A 27,390-nucleotide genomic window follows, 5' to 3' on the forward strand; every position below is an offset into this window, starting at 1 on the left:
GCCAGCCAGTGAAATGTGGCCTTGTGGTGATGCTGGTGACTTTTCCATTTTTGGCCTGTGGTGATAACTCTGTGTGTACTGTGATTGATCAACAGTGGAGTTTTTATTAGAAATGTAATTATCAGTAAATGTAGTAAAAGTGAGTTTATCTATTGGTAGTGTTACTAAACCATTATAATTGAATGGGCGAAGTCTGACGCCTTCAAGTTCAAAATTCTTGTAAAATAAGCAAAGACATTTAACCCAAATCCATTATTTTCATGTGAACAACAAATGATGTAATAGAGTTAGTGTAAACTAAGCATGTACTTGTCTCTCAGCATCAGTTATATATTTTGATGTATTTTCATTTATTAATTTACTTCAACAGGTTTGTACTGTCAATATGCTTACATACCAAATCTGGGATATTTTCTTTAGTGATTTGAGCCCCTTCCAAATGTTGTAAACAACTGGTGGTATTACCTTTGGTTCAGTTTTCGGCTTTCTTGTCTGTGTTGTGTGTACTTAAGCCAAAAATGTACCAAAACAACAGACACAGCGTTTCTATTTGCTACAAGCTGCTGGAGTTGCACAGTCGCCTCAGTATTGGAGTTTTCCTTCACAATGTGGATTGGATAGTCATGTGACAATAAACATGGTAGTACGTTTTAAAGGCACAGTACATAAAGTACATGGTGGCTTGGTGGGTGCAGCGTATTAATGACTTTAAAAACAAAAAAAATGAAACAATTAATTAATTCATTGCCCAGCTCTAATACTTAATACACATTACTGTGTCAAAAAAATCATTTATACTAGTTCAGCGAGCTAGACACAAGGTCAGAAAGAGAATTGGAGCTATTTGGCTAAGATTACTGCAGAGTTGGCTCTTTTCCTTACATACCAATGTCTCTTCTTGTCTCCCACCCATAATCACATCAAAGAAAAGCAGCTGCTGACACACTGAGAAGGTTGGAAATGAAGCCGTCCAAAGCACAGATGTAAACTAAACTATATTCATAGCTGTGTGCAGTCAGCATTTTTATAGCTCCCACTGCCTCTCATGGGTCCATGGGTGGGTTACACAAATGGGTTACAGAATCTGTGGGAGGCTATGTCTCTGTGTTTGCCCATGTGTTACTCAGTTCTTTGCATTAACAGTAATTAACCAGCAAGTAGACAAAGAGTATAACAATGATGATGGGAAAGGACTGATGAGGTGCCGGGGGATAAGAAGAGGGGGAAAAAAGGAGTTTAGAAGTTAAGAGGTTAGGAGAATGAGACACAAACGGTAGAGAACGGTGGGGGGGAAGAGTAGTGGTCAAAGGTATGTGATTGTTCTGGGTAAGTGCAGGTGTAATATAAATACATTATATCGTGTGTTGTTGTGTCAAGATCATTTGAAATTGTTCTGTGTGTAAGAGATGGCAAATTAAATCACTTATGGTTGTCAAAGCAACTTTTTCGTGTTTTGGTTTTTTGGTTTGTTTTTATTTTTTAAAGTTGGAATAGAAGAAAATCATTTTATCTATCTATTTATTTCTTGTTTTTATTGTTTCTTGTTTGGTTTTCACCACTGAATTGCACGCTCATTTGAATGAGCTCAGGTGTCAGACTCATCCAATGCAAAATTTTCCATTTCCACCTCAGGCGCTTTCATGGTATGCTTTTGCTCATTGTCTGCATTATACTGAGAAGCTCTATCAAATATATCTACTGTAATTGGTTCAATCTGAGGAGAAAGAATCCATACAAATTGTAGAATTTATCCTAGTTCTAGTTGTCTTCTTTTCAAATCATTTATAAATACCAGAGGCCCAGTGTCACTGGAAACCGAGCATGCCATGCACTTTTTTTCTCAGATCTTAGCGTTGTGTTACATATATCTGCACACCCACATTTTGGTTCATCTTTGCATCATCTGTTGAAAGAATATGGTTTCAGAGCTGCGGTGGGGGGGCACAGGAAGGACCCTGCAATTATCTATGACTGTTTCTTCACTGAACACTCAGGCCTTTTGTGTTCCTGAGATCACCAGTGCTTTCTTTCTCAGAATGTAAGAACTGGCCACATTTAATGTTCCCAATGTTCTCTCTATGATGGTTTATATTGTGTTGCAGTCTGAGTATGTTTCACTTGCATTAAGAGCTCCTTGCTTCCAAATTATACCCCTTGACTCATCTCCAATTGAGTTTGCTTGTAATGAAAATAAAATTGCCATTGACATCTCCAGACCTTTTAACCACGTCATTAATTAAGAAACAACAAAAGAATTTCCCACATCTCTCGGTGAAACAGCTTTCGAGTGAATTAGTCAGTTACATTTGATGTGAATTTATGCTGTAAGTCTGCTCTTCAATTGCTCTTCTTTATTTAAAATCTGTTGAATTAAAATAGATTTGAATCCTTTTTTAATTAATTTTTGGGGTCTAACTTGCTCGTCACTGTTACGTGAGCATAAAGAAACTGTAAAGTGTTAACCAACCATAGCTGCTCCGAAGACTTCACATAAAGTTTCATCCATGAACTCTACAAAGGATTTAATGCTGTCTTTGTCTTTGACAAGGTTTCATTAATCTTATGAGTCAGCCGTTACAGTGAGTTATTTCTGTAAATGTTGCTGTTACAATACTTTGGTTTGTCTAAATTCAGACAAAAGTGTCGACCTCTCTATCACCATCTTAGCATAAAGACATGTCTTAATTAACTTGACACAGCGTCTTGATGATGTGAGATATGCCAGATTATGATCTATGTAATTTTTTGGTGGTTGCAAGCAATAAAAGAATGTCTAATTATGCTTGAAATTCATCCAAGTACTTTGCTGCATTTAAATGTGTAACACAGCCACCGAGCAGATAAATGAGAATACAATATTTTTATACAGAAATAAATACAGTATGAGAGAGGTATGTGGTCTTCTGCTGCTGCTGCATGTGCTTCAAGGATCATTGTGCTTTCAGAGGTGCTCTTCCGCATGCCTTGGTTGTGATAAGTGGTTATTTGAATTATTTTTCCCTTCCTATCAGCTTGAAGCAGTCTGGCCATTCTACTCTGACCTTTTGCAGCAACCAGGCATTTTCTGGCAAATGAACTGCTGCTCACAGCATAGTATTTCTTTTTTTGACATTCTCTGGTTTTGTGGGAAAATCCCAGCTCAGTTTGAACTTCAATAGGTCATCTTGATTGTGTCTACATGCCACTACCCTAAGCTGCTGTTGTGTCATTGGCTGATTACATATTTATATTAATGAGCCGTTGGACAGGTGTACCTAATGAAGTGGAAGCTGAATATGAAAACAACTATTTGACCTAAAAGTATCAAAATCTTCACTCTGCCAGTATTTAGGTCGTTTGCTGTTTGATGATAATAAGCACCCTGCAAGGCAAGAAATTGAGGCTGTAAACAAAGACTGGGTTCAGCATCAAATGACTCCCAACAAAGGTCATAAACTTGGGGGGAAGCAGGTGAGCTAACTGAGCTGAAGGTGTGAAGGAGGCCACATCTGGTAAATGTGTCACAAATGGTTAGATAATGATGTGAAAGTCAGGCATAGCTTTTAGCCTTCTTGTTTCAAGATTAATTATCCCACAGTGTATATACAACGTTTTAATGCAAAGTAAATGGGGAAAAAAGAAAAAAGAGAAATAAAACATGCATGAGTACTACATAGTATTTTTGCTGTAAGAACAGAATTATCAAAGAACATTTAATTTAATCATAACTACAAATACCCAGTAAATGAATACTGTTCCCACGTCTTCCTAGACTACACCACGAATGGGACTGACTGAGAATGAGAAAAGACTGAAACTAAGCTTCAAACAAACACTGTCTATCCTCATGTCCCACCCATCTGTGTGTTTGTCTGTCTTTCCTTCAAGGCACATGTGTCCTTAGTACTGCTGGGCAAAATCTGCCACAGAGGCCTCTGACTGCAGAGCTAAAGGCAGGGGAGAAAAATGAGAGGAAAGGAGAGACAGAGTGATGAAAGGATGACAACGAGTGACATACTGTGTCAAAAGATTGAATAAAGCCTTGATATCAGAAAACACACTACTTCATTCTTTGCATGCCAATTACACACTCAGTACTTTTCGTACCTATTGAGATGTGTTGGATATTTTGCATGAGTGTTTTATTTCCCCTTCTGAGAATCTTGGGAACTCTAATATGCTGTATGTCATCCATGTCTATCAGCAGCATATATGTATATGTGTACTGTATATATATATATATACAGTACACATATAGTTTGTCTGTAAAGCATTAGGAGTGTTGATCTGTGATATACTGAGGTCATAATTATAATTATTGTAAAAATAAATCAATTTATATATTTTTTTAAAAAAGCACTCATTAAACCTGTCTAAGTGTGGAAGAATGACTAAACGTATCCACCTGACTAGCCTTCACCCTTTTCCTAGGCCTTTTCCTGAGCTAGCCTCTAGCCTGCTATCCTGCTGCTTTTTCCAATTCCTCCTCCTGGCCAACCACCTGCCAATCTGCTACACCAATGCCTCAAGTCTGCTACCCATGAATTTCCTACCTATATTCAGCATTAGACAAATCCTGATAGCTGCCTTTCTGGGAAACTAAGAAAACTCATAAGAGGGCCAGAAAAAAGCAATACTGCTTATTGGCTACTAGATCTACCCCTTGGAATCTCTCTAAATTCCAATTAGGCTTTGCAACAATATGCAAGATATGTCCTATGTACGTGCTCTTTCTGTCCGAAGCTATTCACAATAAAACCCCTAAACATATACACAATACAATTACTCATCTTTGAGTAGTAGAGATTACTCTTATTGATAATAAATAGTTGCAGAAGCATGTGGAATCAATTTACAGCAAAATGTAGCAGTTTAATCAAATCTCTTTTTGTTTTTGGTCCTTATAGTAAGTTTTTAATCTAATAAAATTGTAGATAATTTTTAATATACTCCATTTTTTCTCTAAGAAAGAAATCTCTGTAATATTTCTATTATTAGCATAAAGAGAGGGCACTGCTGTTGGGGCTACATAAATGAATCTGAATTGAATTAAACGTAACTGATTTAAAATTGAAGTCCAACAATATGCATTTCTAAGGATACATTTTCATTGTCGATAGAAAGCATGACATTGAGTGCTAGCTTTTCAAATCTGATTTAAAAGGCGTCCAAGGAAGAAGAAATTAACGGATCTGTGCGTTTGACAAGAGAAAGCCGGTGAACTGATAAATAAAGAATAACACAAAATGTAAGAAGAAAGAAAACCTATTTTAAAAAAAAAATATTTTAAACTAACTTAGTAGTATAATGTCAGCACATTTTTGCACCTGCATACAATAATCAGGTTTTCATTACACATTGAGCAGTGTTGCAACCAAGCAGAAGTGCATTTCTCTATTTACTTTATATAGGAATCAGTTCTTTACACAACTCATTACATTACTTTGCAGCATTAGGATCACCTAACATGACCTACATTTCAACACAAATCTACTTTTAAGGAGTGTGTACAATCCACCAACAGCAAAACTGCTGAAAACCTGCCCAAAGAGCACCTGACATAAAAATGTGTTAACTGCAGCTCTGCTGTACAAACTGAAATTGTACGTATCACATTTCTTTGGCCAGTGCTTGTATTGAGTTGATATTTTGTTTGCAACAGAGGATAGCTATTCCTGGTCACGTTCTTGTTTTTCATGCAACGATCAGACAAAGTGATGTGCATATGTCTACTCCTGAGCATATTTTTCTTGTTTTGCCATTTCTGTCATAGCTGATGTGCAGACTAATGTTTGGCAGTTGTTGAAAAGCAGCATTTGATGGCTAATGGCAGTATAGAAGAAACAAAGACAACTGAAAAATGTATGGGATACAAATAACGGCATAATTGTTTGATAAGTAACTGTAGTGTTATCACTGATAGTTTTCCACTTTACAAATAGCTGCGTCCACAGCATTATAGAAAAGTATGAGGTAAGGCAGGTAAGAATTATTAACTCAAATACATATGAAGTATCATGAAAACATCCTTTATTGATGAAAACTGGACTTAAGTTTAATTTAAGAAAGGTGGTTGGCATCAGTGTGAATTGTGACATTTTACAATCATGGATATTTTGCGTGGTTGCGATATATATTATGTAATATAATACTAAAAGACAAGGCTTTCAGACATATACACTGACTCACTCACTCTCTCAGGCAACTATAACAAACTGCAGGAACAGATATGTAGTCATTGTCATCATCAGCTCCAGCAGCTAGTGGATTTCCATCTGAATAAAAACAAAAACATTTAGATTTTAAGAAAAAAATCTATTTATGCTTCAGATCTTTGGTATCCAGATCATGAAGGCTTGCCTACTACTTCATAACTGTTTAGAAAAGTATGAGACTGTATAAACGACATGACTGTGCCATGCATATAAACCATGGCACAGTACAGTGTCACATACACAACACACACACACACACACACACACACACACACACACACACACACCTAAGCCTTTGTTGCCTGGCTGGTGGATTAAGTGTGAGCATTTGTGAAATGATTTGAAACCCTAGGAGAGCAAAGAGGATGCATATGCATTGTGTTTATGTGATGTGCATTTGGCTTAGCTTTGTGCACATTTTACAGCCTATGTCTGCTTGTATTCAGGGCCTGCAGTGCGTCTGTGTGGGTTTCTGTGACTACAGACCAGCAAAACAAAACAAAACAGTGTTAGACTCTGGAAAATGAAAAAGAAGAACAAAGGAACTTTCCCTGGCTTGTTTTAACTGAGGATGTACCGCAATCAATATTATTATTGACTAAAGGAAAGGTAGTGTTTGACTATTGATTACTTATTTCTGCATTCGTCCACAGCTGAAGACTCTCAGCCAGAAAACATAACTGTAAATCTGAAAGCATGTGAACATGAGTCTTTTTTATGAATGAAGGCACAAAGATATACAGAGTTGTTTTTTTTCATGTCTGGAAATCTGTAAGCTAAAAGCTAAAAGCAGCCACAAGTACCTACAGGTTTTTGCAGGCTGCAGGTTAGTGGGGGATGATCTAATCTCTAATCCGCTGAAACAATTTAGAAGTGGTCTTCCCAGAATCATCAAAGGGTGATCCGTCCAAACAGAGCTTTTCGTGTTTCAGTATTTTTTTTTCATAAAATACAGTCACTTTGGAAGTTTTCCACAGCTTCCGACTCATCCGAAAATCAATTTAATTTGTTGTTTTTCTCACTAATCCACAAATAGTGTCCACAATGAAAATGCAAAAGCCAAGTTTTTCATGTAAATGTATTTTTTTTTTTTTTAAAGGAAAAATCTCAGACTCTGCCTTCATGGAAATGATTATCATTAACAACAACTACCAGGAAAGGATTCGCTTCTGCTGGAGTTTTACTCCTGTTAAAAGCCAGTTTCTCCTTCCCACCGTTGCAAAGTGCTAGCTCATATGGGGTCTTTTGATTATTGGGTGTTTCTCCAGAATACTGTAGCTTATTTACCTTACAGTAGAAAGGACTTTGGGGTGACTGTTGTTGTGATTTGGAGCTGCATAATCAAACCTGAATTCACCCTTCTGTCTAAGCCCAGTGGAAGCGCATTAAGTGAGGAGCAAGACCAAATGCATTCTCAAGTTTTTCCACAGACTGCCAGTGCTGAGCTTTACTGCAACTTTTGTGCCATCTGAACTAGAGAACATTTGTCAAAAACATCCTGAACTAAGGCATGTGCCACATTGTGTCTGCTAACAGACTGTTTTTAAATCCATCAACATAGTAGTTCCTCAAAACATTGCCTATTTGCCAGATCGTGTTGATTTAAATTTCTTCCTCATCCCCAAAATAAATTTCATTTTGAACGGTTGTCATTTTGACATAGTGGAGGAAATCCAGTGCATGTCACAAATGGAAATCTGAAAGAACAGCAGCAATCCAAAGCACAGCAGAATTGCTGGGAACAGTTTATAATTACACAAGGATGCTACTTTAAAAGGGGATATCAGCCAAATTTAAATCATATAGGATTTTTCCTTTAAAAGTACAGTATCTGAACTCTATTGCTGCCCTCATATTCAGGCCCTTGAATGGGGTTCTCTGCCACTGTGTTTATATAGGTTTCCTCTTTTTTCATGACCATCCAGGAAGCTGAACTGAAATTTTGTTTTTAGATATAGCTAAGTATTTCTTTTCTTTTCTGAGTGGGGATTTATGATTCTTGTCTTGGTCTTAGAGACCCTGATGTCTACTTGCTACATTTTATATATATATTGTTACACATTTTGCTACAGTTTGCTATACAGTTTATATATATATATATATATATATTATGCTCGTTCCATAATCTTGTTCCAGATTTCTGGTTGGGTTGTCCCCCCTAGACTTTTAGATGAGGGGTTGTAAGAGTAATGCAAACCAGAAACAGAGATAATTCATCTTCATCCTTTACTTTGAATGCCTGACCCTGCAACCAAATAAGTTTCAAAAATGCAGCTTTCACTTTGAAAGTGAAAGTCTCCATTGCACCGACCACATTTTCACTAATGCTCGGGAAGTACCTTACTAATATTTGCATATAGAACAGCATCTTTAATGCAAAAAAAGATGTTTCCCCAGCAGGGTCTCCTACTGGTCGCATGCAACTGAGATCTTATGCAGATAAGGTTCAGTGAATTCAGTTAGGAACAGGTGTACTCCAATTAGTTTGTAGAAGCAGCAAGGCATACACATTTATAGCATATCTGTATTTAAAAAAAACTGCTTTTTGCTTTTTTAATGTCTTTAGACTGAAGGGCAAAAAAAATCAAGTCTAAATCATGACAAAATATAGAAGACCTAAACATGTTTTCAAACTTTATAAAAGCATTGCAAATTTACTGATTTGTCAGTGCTTGGCTTTTTCCATTAAATCAGCCATGAGGCCTCCAGCGTCTGCCTTCACCTTTTTCCCACAACAAAATGCAGCTTCAGTGAATCATAAAGCCCAATAAATGCCTCTTTTCTTTAGAAAATTGCTTAAAACAAAAATGCTCAACAGATGAAACAATTGCCACTGTATTCAGGTGTTCAGTGCTCTCTGGATGCCGTTTTGTTTTCAGTACCAGAATGCTCTTAACTTTTGCGTATGTAAGAGGAAAACAAATAACACATTTCACAAACTGGGTTCTAGACCAACTCTGTGGCCAAGACATTGCAACAGTCAGCTTCTGTAGGCAAAAATCACACTAATTAGAATGCAAACAGATGCTTCAGTAGAACATGCCACCAAATACTCATCCAAATCAACAGTGCCTAGGCATGCACACAGGCACACACACACACAAGCAGGCTGACTAGAGATACAGTCTCTCTGTGAAACTGCAGTTGCAGAATGGGTGACAGAGCTAAAATATTTATACCCAGATCTTAGCAGTCAGTACTAACAGAGGAGGGAAGACGGGGGAAAGATGGATAACGACAGGGAAAGAGGAAGATATCCAAGAGAGGCAGGCTACAAGAAAAGGGGCGATGGAAAGTGTCGCTGTCTGTGGGTAAGAGGAAAAGCAGAGTGATAACAACAGAGAGAGAGAGAGAGAGAGAGAGATGAGTGTGCAGCACAGATGCCAAATGAATCTAGGGCAGTTCAGAAAAACAAGGCATTATTCCAAAATCCACTTGCTATGTGTGTGCAAGTATGTGCATGTAACTGTATTTCATTATTTGTGTGTTCGTGTTTGTGTGTGTAATCTACAAGAAAATATGCTAAGCATCCATTTAAAGTGAAAGTAGCATACCAGAGGTTAAATATCAAGCAGAAATACCACAAGTTTCTCTTGCGATTAATCTCTGTGCTTTTATTCATCACCCTTGAACAATTGCACCGCTCTACACATCCCTCCCACTCTACTTTCTGCCTCCCCGTCTCACACACACACACACACACACTTCCACAGCAGGCAAGCGAGTTTTTTCCCCGCTCCTTCGTGAAACTCAAACGCCGAGGGATTTTGTATATATGAGCATGGGTGTGAGTTAAAAGGGGTGGGGGGAGGGTTGGCACAAACCAAAGATGATGGCAGATGGCGTCCTTACTTAACACACATACAGTACACACAAACACTAAACACTAAGCAGATACAGTACATCTTCATGCCATGAAAAAAAGAGCACATGCATAACATTCATGGATCATAATAAGCGTCAATCCGGACATGCAAAAGTTTCATCAACTTTCTGTTGAGGTCTGTGCAGATATGGTGGAAAATTTAAAAAGAATCACCAATCACAGCATTTAAAATAGCTCCAATATACTTTTTTCTCTGACACTGATTTTGATTGACACTTACAAGGTAAACAGTTTCATACTGTGTGCGCTTAACATATGAGTAAGTCCATTTTCTAAGACTCTAAAAATATTGCTCTTATGATTCACATCAGTAACAGCTGCATATTGGATGAGTCATGTCAAAACGCCTTCATCCTCTGGAGATTATTAAATTTAGAAAGCCTCCAAACACTTCATAAAGTTTAAACTAGTTGAACTAATTTCCATTCACTTTTGAAACACTGCGGACTTATTGGTCCAGATCACCACCTTACAGTAAATACACAGATCTGGAACCTTGACTCGCATATGATGATATGTTTTTTTTCCCTCTCTCTGACCATTTCAGTCAGACAACTCACAATTGGAGTACTTACGTAAGGCAGAGAATAGAGTTCTGACCTCATCACTCTTGGCAGAAAACACTTGCGTAGAGGTATTGGGGAATGATGGGTAAAAATACCTCCAGTCAGTCTGCAGGTCTGCAGGTGGGTGACGTGGTAGTTGAAGCTGAGCAGGGGAAATGTGCACTGGCAGAGTGCAGGGAGAGACGGGAAAATTTGCAGCTTGAATTGCTTCGAAGCACGCATTTGGTGCACGATGTCAAGAAGAAGGTTTATCGCGTGTGCAGCAGTGCAGCTCTGCTGATTGCTTGAACTTTGCCCCTTTAAATGCATTACCATTGCAATGCTGAAAAATTTTCTCACAGTGTAGCCAATTTGTGATGTTCTATTCTGAAGCGAGGCGTGACCATCCATACACACATCAAAACACTCGCGCACGTGTTGCTTGAGTTTGTCACCAACACCTTCCATCAGACAGACACGCATCAGTGCACCCTCCTCTTTGTGTGTGACAGCCATTCTCCATCAGAATCATTTTGTCAGTGTCAGGTCATATTGCACCACTTTGTCACTCCAATTACAGTCATAAAGCTCAGAGTTGCAAATCTATTAATGCGAGAGCCGAAATCAGACTGGCCCTGAAATAAAGGCTCATGTGAGTTTACTGAGCAGATGTGGAGCTGAGTCCTTACTTAAAAGTGCTTGTCAATTCCCACACTGTTTAAAGCCCACTGGCTTTCAGCGGATCTGCATGTGGTTATGAAAGTAATGAGAAAAGAACGCCTATGCCTCTAGCTGATTCAGCTAAAATGACTTCAGCATTGTTTTTAAAGTCACACTGTAGCTGAGCTCAGGTAGCGCATAACGGGTCTGTGCCACTCGGCAGCGTGGGACTTTACGCTCAGCACTGGGTTGAAAATACTTGGTGACAAGGATTTCTGCAGATTTTCCATCAACTCTTTCCTGAATTTATGGTTAGCTTGACAGGTATGAGATGTGCTTGAACCCTCCTGTGAGAGTTCCTGTCATTCAGCGGGTTAGGTGGTGTTGAAGAGCTGGTTCACCAGCTTCTCATTCCTCCCTGTTTTTTCCCGTTCTTCTTGCCCTTACTCCTCATACTGTAACATTCTTATTTCCCATCTCTACCTGTTACATGCATTGCTTTCCATCATTTCTCCCACTCCCTGGCACCGTTCTGTGTAAACCCTCTGTATTCCTTTCACGTCTCATCCTCCGACACGGGGAAACACAGATTTCCCCCCATCAACACATTCCCGCCTAGTTGAAGTACAGCTAATGAAACTGACTCTAAATCTCTCAAATCTGTCACTGGATGTTACATTTCTGAAACCCCGTCACAGATTCACTGTCTACTATGTGTCTCAGTTTCTTGCCCAAGGGGACCTCCCACAGGTTCTTGGCAGTGAAGGAGTGACAGTTGTTGTGAAACATGACTGTTGTATTGATTGCACACAGCACCGCAACAGCTGGTAGGCTGAAAAGGGAGCACAGTGTGCTGTGGCCAAGAATTTTGATGTGGAGGAGTAAGCAAGTGTGGATGTTTCCCTGGGGTTATCCCTCTCAGGATCTTTGCATAATCTTTTCTGGTGGATCCAGACATTGATTTGGAGGGGCGTGGCTGGGAAAAAGGGAAGCTACGAGAGGTAAATCTGGTGGGGAGTGACAATTGTGGGCCAGTGAGCTGAGAAACATGATTTCCAGGAATATAAACTTAGGTAAGTCCATTATGAGCACAGTGCTCAAAATGAACTGGCCCATAATGGACTGCAACTTAGTAAATCAACCCTGCATTTAGGAAGGCACGATACTGACATTTACATCTTTATTTACTGTAAAAGTTTACAGAGGTCTACAATTTCACAGTGTGGCAGATTTTTCATAGTCTCTATCTTCAGATAGAGAAAGTATGAATAGGAAAGGGAAAAAAATCATTTTTATATTATTATAATAGTTTATCAGTTAAAAAACTAGTTGAAGACCTCGTTGTAAATATACAGTACTGTGCAAAAGTTTTGATCCATCTCACCTTTACATTTCTTTTTTGCTTCCAAGAGGCCAGACTTTTGTTGTAATTTTTAGATGGTCTTCAGTTAACCAGGCTTTCTGAAGGTCTTTCAAAGTTTGGTTCCCTGCAAGTTACTTAACACTGACCTATGATTAGAAAAGGTACCTAACTCAAAAGATTAATTACTGCTGTGTCTACACATACCAGAAAACATTTAAATGCATTTTAAATTGTATCTTTAAGGCACTTATTACTAACTAGCTGAATCCATAAAAATGCCAATGATACCAAGGTTTGACAGGGATAAAATAATATTACTTCACCAACCAAGAGGATCCCCAAAGAGGTATTATCCAAAAACTTTGCATTTTTCAGAATGCCCTTGGGAAAAAACTGAAGAAACTGGACAAATGAAAGATAAAAGAAAAAGAGGCAAACCTAAAAATGTATCTACAGCAGATGAACAGTATCTGACAAGCCATCTCTTTAAGAAATAAAAACAAATCCTGCAAAGACCTCACACACGACCAAAGATGGTGCATCTGGCCCTTCAGTTGATTCATGCACTGTTCACTGAAGTGTCATCAAAAACTCAGGGGAATAGTGGCTGTCAACAAGTCATTATTAAGGAAGGGAAACAGGGAAAAAAGGCTGAGATACGCTAAACTACACAAGAACCTGACTGAAAATCAGGGGCAACAGGTCTGATGGAGTGATGGATCCAAATTAATTTATTTTCTAACTCAAATCATCAGCAGTATGTATAGAAGAGGGCAGGAGAACGGTACAAAAGTGACTATCTACAGCCATCTGAAAGACATGGTGGAGTCATGGTTTGGTGCATTTCAGCCAGCACTGTTGCGGATCCTCGTGAAAGTCAATGGAAGTATGAACCACAGAAAAGTATCATCAGGTGCTGATCCGCCATGCAGTACAAATTGGCAACAACTTCATTTTTCAGCATGACAATGATCCCAAAAACACTGCCAATGGAGTAAAAGTGTACCTGGGAAATACACAATGGAAAACTATCAGTCATGGACTGGCCTCCCCAGAACCTGGACCTCAACATCACTGAAGCAGAATTTGATCATGATCACACTGAACTGAACAAAAGACAGTCAGTATCCAAAGAAGAGCTTCTAATTTCCTTAAACAAGGCTGGAAAACTACTAGTGATCATATAAAATACTGACTTTTAAGCCCATTAGTCTCAGTCCCATATGTCTCCTTGTCATAGGAGGTTTCAGTCCTGTGTTTTAAATCCTACATTTCTTGTATACTGTTATCAATAAGGCTGAATTTGTATCTACAGCTTGGAGTCTAGAGTTGCAAAATGGCAACATCTCAACAAGTCGGCTGTAGCAGTAGTGATTTAGTAGCAAGGCAGCTAAGCAGTCAGTCACGCTCCCAGCCATCTGGGTTTATATCCCATCAGTAATCAGAAGTGCACACTATACATGTCGTCAGATATGTGCAACATTTTTTATGCATTTAATCTCCACATTAGTTTGTGCTATTATACTGGCCATATGGAATAGAAAGAGAAAAAAGAATGTCCTTTCTCTCTGATAGCAAATATTATGTTTTACATCTAGACTCCTTCACCAAACCACCATCGTTTGACCTGGATCCTAGGACAAGATGCCTAAATTAGGCTAGCTGAGCTCTAACTATCTTGGTCTCTAAGTGCTCTGAGGTTAAGACCATAAAATAGCACTAATGGCTCAAGTCATTAACTTTTCAGTAACTACTGAAGCTCCCACCCATCTGGCACCAGTCCAGTCCTCCACTCACCTATCTTTCTTTCCTCCGTTTTATGCACAGTGAACTCTACAGTGTCAATTTATAGTGTTTTCATTCATAAAAACTGAAATCAAAGTTTCTGCTAGTGTTATATTTGTCAGCTCTTGAGATCTAACCTAACAGTCAGCAGCACAGATTTTTTATGAGTAACACAGTTCAATAGCATCCTGATGAAGTGAAGATTATATTGCAGCAAGCCAAAGGCTTTTGGTTGGTAGGTGGTCATTATTTAGGTCTCCCAGGCACACCTCCCCTACTGATTTTCTCTCCCCCTTCTTCCTTGGTGCACCACTGATCTGTGATTGCAATTGATTGGAGACTGCTCATCATTCCTCCAGGGGCAACAAAAGGAATCATGGGACAAATGAATGCAGCAGGTAGAGAGAAAATTAAGAAATGTGTGGAAGGCAAACTGATACTATTAAGGGAAGATATGGGGCTCTCTATAGTTTGACATGTAGCTCTTATGTATTTTTTATTTATGCAAGTAGGTGACGACAGTGATTGAATGAGCCAAGGTAAAAAAGGCCAGTAAAGGCTTTTACTTTAGTGAAAGCTAATTTACTATATGGCATACGAAGGAACCCCCTGATTAGGAAATTGACATGTGACAAATGAAAGGAAAATAATCACAATAACAAAATTATAGCAGGATTCTGGATCCTGATTCTGATAAATAATAGGGTTGGGAGAGAAAAAAGATTCAGTATTGTATTGCGATATTTTGTGAGACAATATTGTATTGATGAAGAGACACTAAATATGTGTGTTTTGTTAAAAAGTTAAAATTCTCTGGGAATAGTAGAAACAAGAGGCCTTATCTCACTTGATAGGAAGCAACCTTTCTGCAAACAGTCGCAGTCTGACTTGGACAGTCACCAATAGAGAGGCTGCAGAAGGTCTGCAAGTTCTATCTAATTTATAAATGCAGACAGATTGCCAACATGTTGATATCAGTCTGAGTCTTTATGAATAAGCATAACTTGTGGGGACTTGACTTAGCTGACTGCTAGCTGGTTGTATTCTGGATATATTCATATGGAACAGGGCAAGGTTGCTGAGTACAGATGTAATAGTTAAATGTGATTTTCTGTCCATGTAGACAGAAACATGCAATGTTCACTGATTCATCAGTTAACTGCTGTATTATCAGAAATATATTGCATATATTTGTGAACTTCACCCCATATAATGGCATACTGATGACTACTGACTTCGGTATTAGGGCAATAATTGATGAAGTGAGATAACTTTGGATAAAACAGATAATGTCAGAGTTAAACTTTAAGGATAATTTGCAGTTGGAAAAGGTGATAATTCACAATATATGTTATTGCAATTGTCACAAAATGTAAAATAAAAAATCATGAGTGAAGTATCGTGGTAATAATCGTATCTTGGGATATCTGATGATTCCCACCTCTCATATGTAATACATATATAATAAAATATAATAATGTATTCCCCAGCTTTGTGTTTTGGTGATGGTGTCGAGCGTCATCGTTAGGCTATTTGTTAATTATGTGCAAGTAATTATGATTTAGGTGTAGCGAAAGCAGCAGTTAATGAGTCATAGTATTTTCATAGTCATCATACCATTTAGTGAACCACTGTGCCCTATGGATGGAGGCCCTATAACCCTGGAAGAGACCATTCTAGTCAGGATGTAGAAAAACAGGATGTCAGAGCAAGCCTCCACAAATTTGGACCAACGCATTCATCTAAGTGGACCAAAACCATCAGCAAAATAACCCCACAGGCATAACGGAGCCAACGGGGGTCTCCTCACTGCCGGGTCAACCGTTTATGTTTTCTCTTTTAATTTGTCACCTGTCCAAGCCTGCCACTATAAGGAGAAACCAATGGCACCATTTCAGGAAGCATCCTCATTTGTTGATTATATGCATTCCCTCTTTCATTATCTAAGTGAACACAAGTCCTTCCTTTGTTATACTGTGTATTTACATGGTGTATGCAGATCATTTTCAAAGACACACATGCACGCGTACACACGCACACACACGCACACCAGCTTGGACACCCACTACTGCATCAGTGTCTCCAGACACTGTCAATTAATTAGGGCTGCAACGATATGTCGACATAATCGATGACGTCGACTATAAAATTTCATCGACGCAGGATTTTATTGTATAGATGTGTTTGTCCTGTAAAAAGGCTTGAGCACCTCTCAGATGGCTGAAGTCACAACAGAGAGCATCTTTAGCATGGTTATCAGCAAGCGTCACTCCAGAGCACGTCCACTGCAATCGTGAATTCATGAACTGAATCATCTGAAAACTTCGGAAACTTTGTTAATTTGGACTGGAAACTAAAAATATTTTGATTTAATTGGAAGCTTGTTTTGAACGTAGGGACAGAAGTCTTTTTCCAGTTCCTATTTGCACATTATTATTTGTTTAAATACTACTAGCGCTATAATGTGTATTGCCTAATACCTAATTCATATGTTTCCTGGGTCATTATTTTAATTTGCTGTGGGATGAGACAAAAGGGTGATATTCGCAGGTGGGCAGACTTGAGCAGGTGAGGTACTGGAGCCTAGAACAGGACGTTTCTCCACAGGACACGGAGATAATTAGAGTTATTGAAATAATCCCTGACTAATCGACTAATGAGCGAAAAATTGTTTGTTAGTCGACTACCCAAAAAATCTTTAGTTGCAGCCCTACAATTAATATAATCAAGTTAGTGATTACAACAAAAAAGATAAGTGTTGTTCACATTTGCTAACTGTTATCTCGTGCCTAGCAGCCTAAAAATGTGTGGGCGAAAGAATCTGTGCGGTCCATCGGTCAGTAGTCGGACACTGTTGCTGCTGCCGGCAGACTATCTCTCTCTCTCTGTGTCTCTCCCTCAATCGCTAACTCACACACGCGCGAGCACAGTGAAAGTAAAGGCAGCTTAAGCCAAAGCCCTGACTGCAGGTAGAAGAACAGAGAGGTGTCTGTAGCGCAACAGAGTAGCTGGTCCATCCATTCACCCTCCAAAAAAAAAAGAAAAAGAAAAAAAGAAAAAAAGAAAAACCCACAAGCTAGAGCACACGCGCGCGCGCACGCACAGTCAGTTTTATGCCCTGAGCGATTCCCTCCCTCGACACTAAATCCCCTCGCGCACATCTGTCCATGGCGCGTACTCTGCCCGGCCATCCTATCTCCGCAGAATCCAGCATAAATACCAGCCAAGCTTCATGTGACACTCCAAATCTACCGCCACAGATTTTAATCACTTCTAAAGCCAGTCGCGCAGGAATACCACCTTATGAACGACAACTGTACCAAAAAGAAAAGAAAAAAAAAACCCGAAGAAAATGCGCGCTAATACCCAGCAATAAAATTCTCCCGATTGCACGTACATATTTCTAAAACCTAACTTTGCTCCTCATCGCGGATAATTCAAACCACAAACAGGGAAAAGCGTGCTTCCATGACCTCATGAAATCTGCCATATGGGGCTTCTGTTGCACCAAGAGGACTCAACCTAGCAAAGCGTTGGGAGTCTGTGGTGCAGGTGCGTCCTCCCGTTGCCGTCGCGTGCATATATTTTATCATACCAGGATGGGTTAAAATAAATAAATAATTAAAAAATATAAAAGATGAAAAGGGGCAATTTTTGTACAGTACCTTCACTCATTTTTCCTCCAAATCGTGCGTCGAGGGAACAAAAAGGGAGCTTTTTTTCCATCCAACGTCGCAGGCTCAGCACCACGGCGGGAGTGGATAAGTGAGAGAGAGAGAGAGAGAGAGAGGGGGAGAGATAGAGAGGGAGGGAGGATGCATAGCCTAGACCTCTGCGTAGACTAATATAGTCCAACTGCAGTGGGCATCTACAACTGGCTTCATTTTCACTACAGTATAACCTACCTGCGGATTGGGTCACCACTTAACCTCTTTTAATTGCTGGTGTTTGGTGTTTAATATTCATAAAATCTTCAAGTCATCACACCTAGGATTATCCAGCGTTGATTGCCATAACTCTGCATGCACACACAGGAGGCTGACACAGACATGCAGTCACTGCATCAGTGATTCCTTCCACCTCACATTCAAGACGTGAATAGGCGCACAAGCAATCTGACTGCCCTAGTAAAACTTGATTGAACAGATGCAAAAAAAAAGAAAGAAAGAAAGGAAAAAGAAATCAATGAAAGACCTTTTAATAAGTACAGTTTCTTGAAAGATGTTAATTATTTACTCCTTCCAAAAACACAATAATGCTAAAAGCAGCATCTGACCCCAAGCACAATTCAATAATTTGCAGCATTTTTTTTCTAGGTTATGGTGAGGGGACAATAAAAAATGCATTGTTGTGTTCAAATGAGAGCCTACGTTTTTGACAGTTCCTCCTCCTCCTCTTCCTTCTCTTCCCTCTCATTTTAACCGCAAACACATTTGAAGCTCTAAGATGGAGTAGGATGGGAGCGATGAATTTTCCCAGCAGTTTGTGAATCAGGCTATTGCAGGAAAAATCTAGAGGTATGAGAAACCCCTGAGGATGTTCTGCCTGTGTGGACAGTGGGGAGGATGATTCTGTTTTTTTCACGGCAAGAAATATGTTGAAGGTGTAATCATACTCAATTAACACTCTTCCCTTCCTCATTTCACACTTTCATTTTTTTTCCATCACAGAAGCCAGCACGCCCATACACATGCAAACACACATGTTTACCTCAGCTTATTAACTCACACTCTCTCAATCTCTGTCTTTTTTTCTCTGCCAGCAGAGGACTATTAGCTCAAGAAAGTGCTGTGGCATTGAGACTTATTCATTTTTATTCATATCAGTAGGTCCACTGTTGAGCCAACGCAATGGTTTGTCGTAGCATGATGCGCAACAACTTTAATTTCGCTGCATCTGCCTTCATATGTGGTGACCTCTTTAAATGTTTATGCTTGCATGCACAATAGGCTGTGTTGTACTGTCTACGCTAAAATGGACCTGTTCCAAAAATAATGGGGATTTCTTGCATCAAAAATCATCATGCAAAAGGTTTTTGTTTTGTTTTTGTTTTGTTTTCCAATACCCACACACATAAATCAGATATATGGTGACCCTGGTGAAATTCAATTCAATTCAGTTTTATTTATATAAAACCAAATCGCAACAACAGTTTCCTTTACATCGCAAGATAAAGAAGGTAAAGAAAGAAAACAGACAAAACCCCAACTATCATATGACCCCTATGAGCAAGCACTTGGGCGACAATGGAATAGAAAAATTCCCTTTTAACAGGAAGAAACCTAAAGCAGAACCAGGCTCAGCGAGGGCGCGGCCCCGTCAGGGAGCAACTTAAGAGGCTTTTGTGAAATTTTTTCTACTTCTACTGTGCTTTATTCAGTTTCCAGTGTATTCTGTGTGCTTTTGCAGAATTTTTCTGTTTGCTGGTGTTTTCTTAAGTTGTAGTGTGTTTGACCTCTCTTACTCATCCCTTTTTTCCACACAAGTATCTTAGGAAATTCTCTAATATTCTTCTGTTGCCTGCATTTCTTCAGTTCTGGTCTACTATTAGCCAAGAATTTAGAACAGGAGTCAAAAAGTGTTTGTTGACCTACCTTCTTAGGTTATTAAGGTTTTTTTTTTTTTATCTGTATCTACACATATCCAATAAAGATCCTCGAGCAAACTGGGTGAGCCGTAGACTATAATTAAACTGATGGAAAACCATGACTGAGGATAAATTTGACCAATATTGATGACAAAGTTATCGAAATGAAGTTATTTGCTTAAGTTAAAAAGTATTTACGTCACCGGTTTATGGAGTAACGTCATGTAATCATGAAAAAAAAAATCTACAGGAGTTTGTCTATCAGACATATTTGAACAGACTGGTTAGCCATTTAAAAGTTCACATGAAGCTAAAAAGATAGGTCATCTCTCAAAAGCATAATTTTGTCAGACTAGAAAATGTCGAGCTTCAGGCTAGTGCTTTTGCTCTCATGGGACCCAAAATTGCTGGCCTGCATGCTCGCATTCATAACTAACCTCAACCAGCTGTCTAGTCATAAATACTTCTTTCCTATATTCACTCTCACTTTGATGCATGCAAACGTTTTCCTAGCAGCCAAACAATTAATGACTCCCCTTTTATTACCGAATTACTGTCAGGACCTTTAATTCCTGATACTTCTTGTGATCACTATGTTGGAAAGAAATGGGGATGTTATTATATCACTAATAAGGTTCTGGGATTATGACACTGGCTACTCCAATAATGAATCAGTTGAAATCTTTCCAGATGGGTGCATCCATTTTCTGCTTGCTTTATTTATGTGTGTTTGGTGTTGCCTTGATTTTTGCAGGCTTTTATTTTGGAAAGTCAACAACTGAATGTGTTTTTTGTTCCCAGCAATCATTTATATATCAACATGGTTAACTTTGAAACATTGTCAGCAAGCATTAGCTTCAGTTTAAGTATATTTTCTTATTTTTACTGCTAAATATAAGAAAATATGCTAAATAGAAGATCATCTCTTTCATATGGTTATTTGCAGCTTCTGCTGTTTTTTTCCTTCAATATGATAATGTTTAACACTACAATTTATCCATGGCTTTGTCTGTAATTGTGCTTGCTGGGTGATAAATGGCTCGTGCACTTACCTCCTCCTGAATGGAATAATTTTATTGGCATTAAGGGCAGGTCTGATGCGAATGTAATCGTATGCCAGGTTTCTGTGCTGATGAGGTGACTCATTGTGCATACATCATAGTGTTTTCACACATTACATCAGGTTTTCTCAATAGGCAATCAAGATCATTAGACTGCCCTTCATTTTATGTTGTTATGACAGATCCGTGCTAATGTGCAACATAGGATTGACTGGCCAGTAGTTCCCACTATACATATCATGGAACAGAAATAGAAGATCAGGCCAGTATATCACATTGTAATATGGCCTTTCCACCTATGTCCTTATTCTTAAATTAAAGGGAGTGCCATAAAACCCAACACAACTCAAGAGTTGGGCCAATTCGAGCTGCCAGGGGCGAGTGCACTGAAAAAATGGGAATTGGGAGGCTTTTGAATTTGCACAAATGAATTTAGTTAATACTACACAAGCCTTTCATGTTTCTCTTATTTACATGATTAAATAAAGTACTATTTACTTGATTATAAACAATACTGAGACTACTCATTTTTCTTGCATTGATTTAAAGTGACTAAATTAGAATACTAAAACCGTTGTAATCATGTTTGACCACAACCGGAAATGATGCAATATATTCCAAAGACAACAACTAAATATGATTGGATAATAAGACCTAGAGTCTTATCCAATAAGACAACAACATAATTTAAGGAGAGCGCAATTGACTGCCAGATTCTGGAAGACTGTTCAGCCACATGCAACCTTTGGCACTGAGTCAGGCATACTGAGAAGGTAAGTAATTTAAATACATTTGTTTTAGTTGGGTACGTTTTCACAGAATTGTTGTAGTGCATGCTATATAAATAGTAGTCTGTAATGCATCTACATGTTGTTTTTACAGTGCTAGCTAAAGTTGGTATTAGCTTTGTGGCTAAAGCTGAAAAATATTAACAAATTGCACATAGTCGAGAGAAAGCAGCTGTTGTCGGTCAGATATGGAATTTATGCATGTGACAGAGAGCACTGACGTTTTTGATGGCTTAGCAAGTTAAAACGTCACTGAGAGAGCGCAATAGTGTTTGTGTTACTCGTGCTAGTTATGGCTACAGTGGGTAATTAGTCTGGCTGTAACCGTCAGAGTTTAAGAAGCTGGGAGCACAGTGCCATACCTTAATTCTTGCTGAGGACACACACTCAAGTTATAATAAGGATCCTGCCACCTTAGACGTGGGTTTAAGAACCTGTGCCCATAAATGCCAAATCATTTTTCCATTTAGTCATTGTTTTAGGTGAAGTGTCACTTACTTGACTATTCTATTGGTTAAGCCCAAATAATACAGCAGATATCTACAAGGAGATAAGTTTGTTCAACAGAGTATGTCTTATTAAGTGATGTATTGTGAATTTTCCAACATTGTCCTAACAAAAATTAGGACCCTTTCCCCCGCTTTTTTTCTACTTTGTGTAGAACATATGTGAGCTGCTTCTCAAAACATTATGTATAAATGAGAGAAAGATTGGTACTTTAAAGAAACCATTGATGCTCTTCTGGACTGGAATATCTTTTTTCAATTAAAATGAATGTTTTTTGTGATGGTGGAATTTTTACCTTTATGATTACAGAAGTCAAAACATCAGATGATGATAGCTTACCATCTAAACTCCCCATCTCTTGGCAAGTCTGAATTAGAGGTCTCAGCTGTATCTGCCTTTCTAGTGGATTTGCTTAAAGAGGAGATAGCTTATTGTTATTAGGTACATATTCCCTGACATTCTAGAGGTCAACCTTGTACAGTGTGTGACATTAAAGGGCATAACGTATAGAAATGGAATGGTACTGGCCCAAAGGGCAGCAGGTGGATTGCCAGAATACTGAAAAACCATATCTGCATTGTACCACAGCATATTCTACATTGTCAGAGAGCTTGTTGGCTGGTACAGAGAGCACCACAGAGCTTTTGAGCTCAGCCCAGTATCCACAACAGTGGCGGCTCCTGAAAAAAATCTCAGGGGGGGCAATTTTTATGATATCGACTAAAATGACCCATTTAATGAGTACATCAAACAACACAATTTTAATTTGTTGCTAGGTGATTAACTCATACAGTGATACCTCATGCCCACTAGATGGCAACACACAACAGAAAGCTTTCCTCTAGCTACATAAGTTACAGGTAGAAAGCGAAAGAAATTAGCATCCAGTAGCCTTTAAGCAAAAATGAATGTGTCCACTTACTCATTACTTAGGCTACATCAATCCAATGTTGTGTGGTGTAATCAAGCAACAATATAAAGCCGGCTGCATCATATAAATCAATATGCACAGCCTGTCAGCCACGACTTGCGCTGGAACCAACTCCGACAAAAAGTCCTGTTGTATGCTTTTGACTTCTCCTTCGTTGCCTGGGTTAGTTGAATTTCGGGCTTGTCAGGTCCCAACTCTTTAACTTGCAGTTTTTCTGCCATTGTCCTTCTGGCAAAAGGGTAGGTTAGAAGCGATCTAACCGAATTTGGGGGAGGCTGTGCCTCAACCGTTAACAATACCGCTGCCATCGTCTCTCTCTGACCTTATAGCTCACTTAGGCTACTGACTGAGGTAAAATTCTAGAACAGCAAATCTTCGCGCGTTTTCTGCAGGGGCGCAATTTTAAGCGCCCCCAAACCATTTAATTCAGCGACGCTGATAGGTCAAATATTTATTATTTTCCCCTGGCAACCATTTAATGATAGGCTATTTCGCTGCATATCAAGGGCGCTTTGACGAGCGCCCCAGAAGAAGAAAAACACCGTTTGTTGGTTGAACTTTAATGAGTCAGCTGGTGAAAATGTTAAAATACGCCTGGCTGTATATGGGCACACACATAGTAAAACTATCATTGATGAATTTTTAAAAAATATATATTTTTACTCCTCCACATTTGGGGGGGCGGAGCCCGAGCGCCCCCTATGGGCCAGCCGCCACTGATCCACAAGAATATACACTCTGTGAACTCCTTGATACTTATCCATTGGTTGGCTATGAGATTGGATCAGTTCACATTGTGACTTTAAAAAGGCATATAGAATTAAAAGGTGTTCATATAAGTGTAATAGCTTCAGTAGCATGTATTTCATTAAATAAATTCTTCTTTTTTTATGTCTGATCTTTATAACTTTGAGTATTGGGTATGGATAGCTTTATGAAAACTAAACTGAAAGGATTCTTTCTGAATGTCTGATATGTAATTCTTTTTTTCCTACAGAGTCCTATGGGGAGTCCTATGGTCCTAAAGACTGTTTTGGCTGACGGAACCTGTCGAAGGCTCACTCTCTAATGGAGCGCCTGAATCAACTGAGGATCTCATCGTTGAAGTCAAGAGACAGTGTTGTCTTCAGGGCAGTTTCAGACTTCAGTTTATGGATTCCTTGTTTGGGAATGAGTTTCTTAACCTTACCTCAGTTTCAGAAGTAGCAGACAAAGGGACTCTTAAAGCTATTGACATGTCAAAGCCCACCACATGGACATAAAAAAAGAGTAACAGAGTTGGTGAAACTCAAGATGGAAAAGACTTTTTCATACAGAAGACATGAAGTTGTTCGTGATGCAACAATGGTGGAGGCTTTCATGGCAAGATGGCCTGCTCTAATTGATTTCCATGAGGTAAGGTTTGCCTCATACACGGTGTTCTTGTGGTATTAGCCTAAAATGGTTAAGGCACAGTTGTTATTTGACAGCTCATTTCTTCAGCATGAGTGATTGCGGTCTTCTTCCAGGTATTAAACCTTTGAAGCTCATTCCTCTGTGCTCATGTTTTCAGATCAACGCTGAGTTTAAGAGAATTGCCACCATCCCCCCTCAGACAAAGTTCCTGGCTCAGCTGGCTCTCCACTTGGACAACCTGGTGAAGTTGGTCAACAGAAGAGGAGAGCTTGGACTAATACTGAAAAGAATTGTGGCATAAATGGATAATGTAAGTGATAAAGCCTCAACATTCACTTAACATGATCCTCTTTGGATGAAACTTTACAATTGTGGAAGATTTCAAATGTTTCCCATGATAAATTCTCTCATTTTGTATTTTTACATCTGCTTGTTTTTTTAACCTTCACTTTGTCAACTTATTATTAATTTCCAGTAAACCTATTATTAATTTGTGTGCCTTTACTTTAAAAACATTCATGTAAAGTACACTAGTAAAACTTAAATGAAGGACAAGGGCTGAATGAAGATGCTAATTACATACATTTCATTTCAGTGTGAAGATATTGATGCTGAGTGTGTGTCTACATGGGTGAAGACCCTGGCATGCTTATCCAGGAGTATGTGGTATGTACTTTTTTTTTTTTTCTTTTTTTTCGGACTTTCCACAGTGTGTCATATTACTTACTTGGCATGAAATGACTAACATGGCTTCTTTTTTACAGGGCATGGAAGAACGTGCCATCAGTGAGACTGTTGAAGACACCACTGTTTGAATTTATCTTCTTAAAGAGCAAGCTTCAGCAGATGAACAAGAGTTGTCCTTGCAGGCATCAGGGTGGCGAAGAATTTGGATAATGTAGCATTTGCTGTGATAATGCTATTTGGACTCATGTATGCATTAAACCTTGCCTACCCTGCGGACCTTCGCTACAACTTTGATGTTTTCCAGAAGGTTTTCATGGAACTGGATGGAGCTAAACTCTCTAAAGTTCTTGCTTTAAAAAAACCATCTGTTTCATTGAGAAGTCAAAGACTGCACTTCTGCAATTCTTTGCAGTTTTTCATTTTGTGTTCAGTAACGTTATACTGCTTATGTTTTTATTGCTTTCCCCTCATGTGACTGCAATGCAGGATGATTTTTCCTTTTGGTATCGTGTTGTAAGAAATTTTTACTGACGATTTTTAGCAATATGCTCTAAATCAACCTTAATGTCCTGCTTACATGTTTAAAATGAATATTAAAATTCATGTAGGTGTTTGGTATTAGTTATGTAACAATGTCATTTAAGGCTCAACTTAGTTGAAATCTTGTACAGGTAAATACTTGTACAGAAGCTGAAACTGTTGTCAAATAACACACAAGTTATATTTGTGTAAATCTGTTTATTCATAAAAGCGTGTTGCTTTTTTTCAGGTAGTCTTAATTTAGTTTACATTTTCAATTGTGTAATTAATACAAATGTTATATGTAAGAGATGACAGGATCATCTATAAGCACTTTCTTTTATTTGCTGCTAAGCTCAGTTTTTTGTGAAACATTTGCAAATATATTCTCAAACTAACTTTTTCTTTTAGTTAGTTCTGCGGGCTATCTTTAAAAATGTGTTAACAAGTTTATATGGATGCGATTTTGGACTTGTTCATGGCAGAATTGCTGCTTTCACTGCTGTTACAGTTTAATAAAGGTGTATTGTTCAGTAGCACTCAGTCTTTGCCTTTTTTGTCAATAATGATCAGTTAATATTTCAATTGAAAAAATTAAGTAGGATTTAAAGCCATAATTTGTCTTGCAAGAACATAATTGCAATGTGTTTACATTACATAATATCATTGCGTACCACTGGCAAATAAAAATAAGTTGGTGTTAAATATTAAAATATATTGACATTATGCAATACATTGATATTATGATAATAGATTAATATTAGTACATCAAACATGATTTTTTTAAAGTAATCTGATGTAAATAAAATACTTTGATGTGACAAGCATTAATTACTTGAGGGAAAGTGGAAAATTAAGTCAGTCATACTTATTCATATTATGTGGGACCGATGTACACAATAAAATCAAGTAAATTGAAAGAACTTTTTTTTTCAGTGTGGTGGGGCACACCCTAAACAGGTCGCCAGTCTGTTGCAGGGCTAACAGCTCTAACTGCATTGCTTTGGGAAGAAGCCAGAGTACCTGGAGAGATTCCTGGTGGATTCTAACCTATACGAGCAAACTATACAATCTGTAAAAAAAATAATTTTAAAAAAGTGTGTTGTACATGTTCAGTAAACCTACTTAAAGAATCAAGTAAGTCAGCAGAAGTAACCAAGGTTATTTACGAGGATTGTTGGAGTTTTCCTTTGATACTCTTTGTAGGAGCTTCAGTAAATGCCCACAAAAGGGCTGAATGATGTCTGCTGGAGCCTTGTCATTCATTCACTTACAAAGGCCAGCATTTCAAAGCTAGGCCTATAAATAGGGTTATTCCGAGATTTATGAAATGATAGATATAATTACAGGTATTCAGTGCATGCTCTACAAACAGAGTATGCAGGAGGCATGACACATGAGGTTTTGTACTATATAAATAAATATTGAAAGTTCTTTGGACAGTAAAACGATTAACCACCTTCTTTGTGGAGACCTTTAAAA

At 38.5% G+C, this 27,390-nt stretch overlaps 1 protein-coding gene across 1 annotated transcript in view; it reads right to left on the bottom strand.

Moving 5' to 3' along the window:
- The window catches only part of LOC120747330 (protein phosphatase 1 regulatory subunit 29), a 74,379-nt gene extending 56,163 nt beyond the window's left edge, over positions 1-18,216 (bottom strand). Inside the window, exon 1 of the mRNA XM_040053123.1 lies at positions 18,099-18,216. The gene's annotated coding sequence lies outside the window, so the exon portion shown is untranslated. The remainder of the gene's footprint in view (positions 1-18,098) is intronic.
- Between the last annotated feature and the right edge of the window lie 9,174 nt (positions 18,217-27,390).

The sequence above is a fragment of the Simochromis diagramma genome, unplaced genomic scaffold, assembly GCF_900408965.1.
Source record: "Simochromis diagramma unplaced genomic scaffold, fSimDia1.1 OVJJ01000321.1, whole genome shotgun sequence".
NCBI classification, from domain to species: domain Eukaryota; kingdom Metazoa; phylum Chordata; class Actinopteri; order Cichliformes; family Cichlidae; genus Simochromis; species Simochromis diagramma.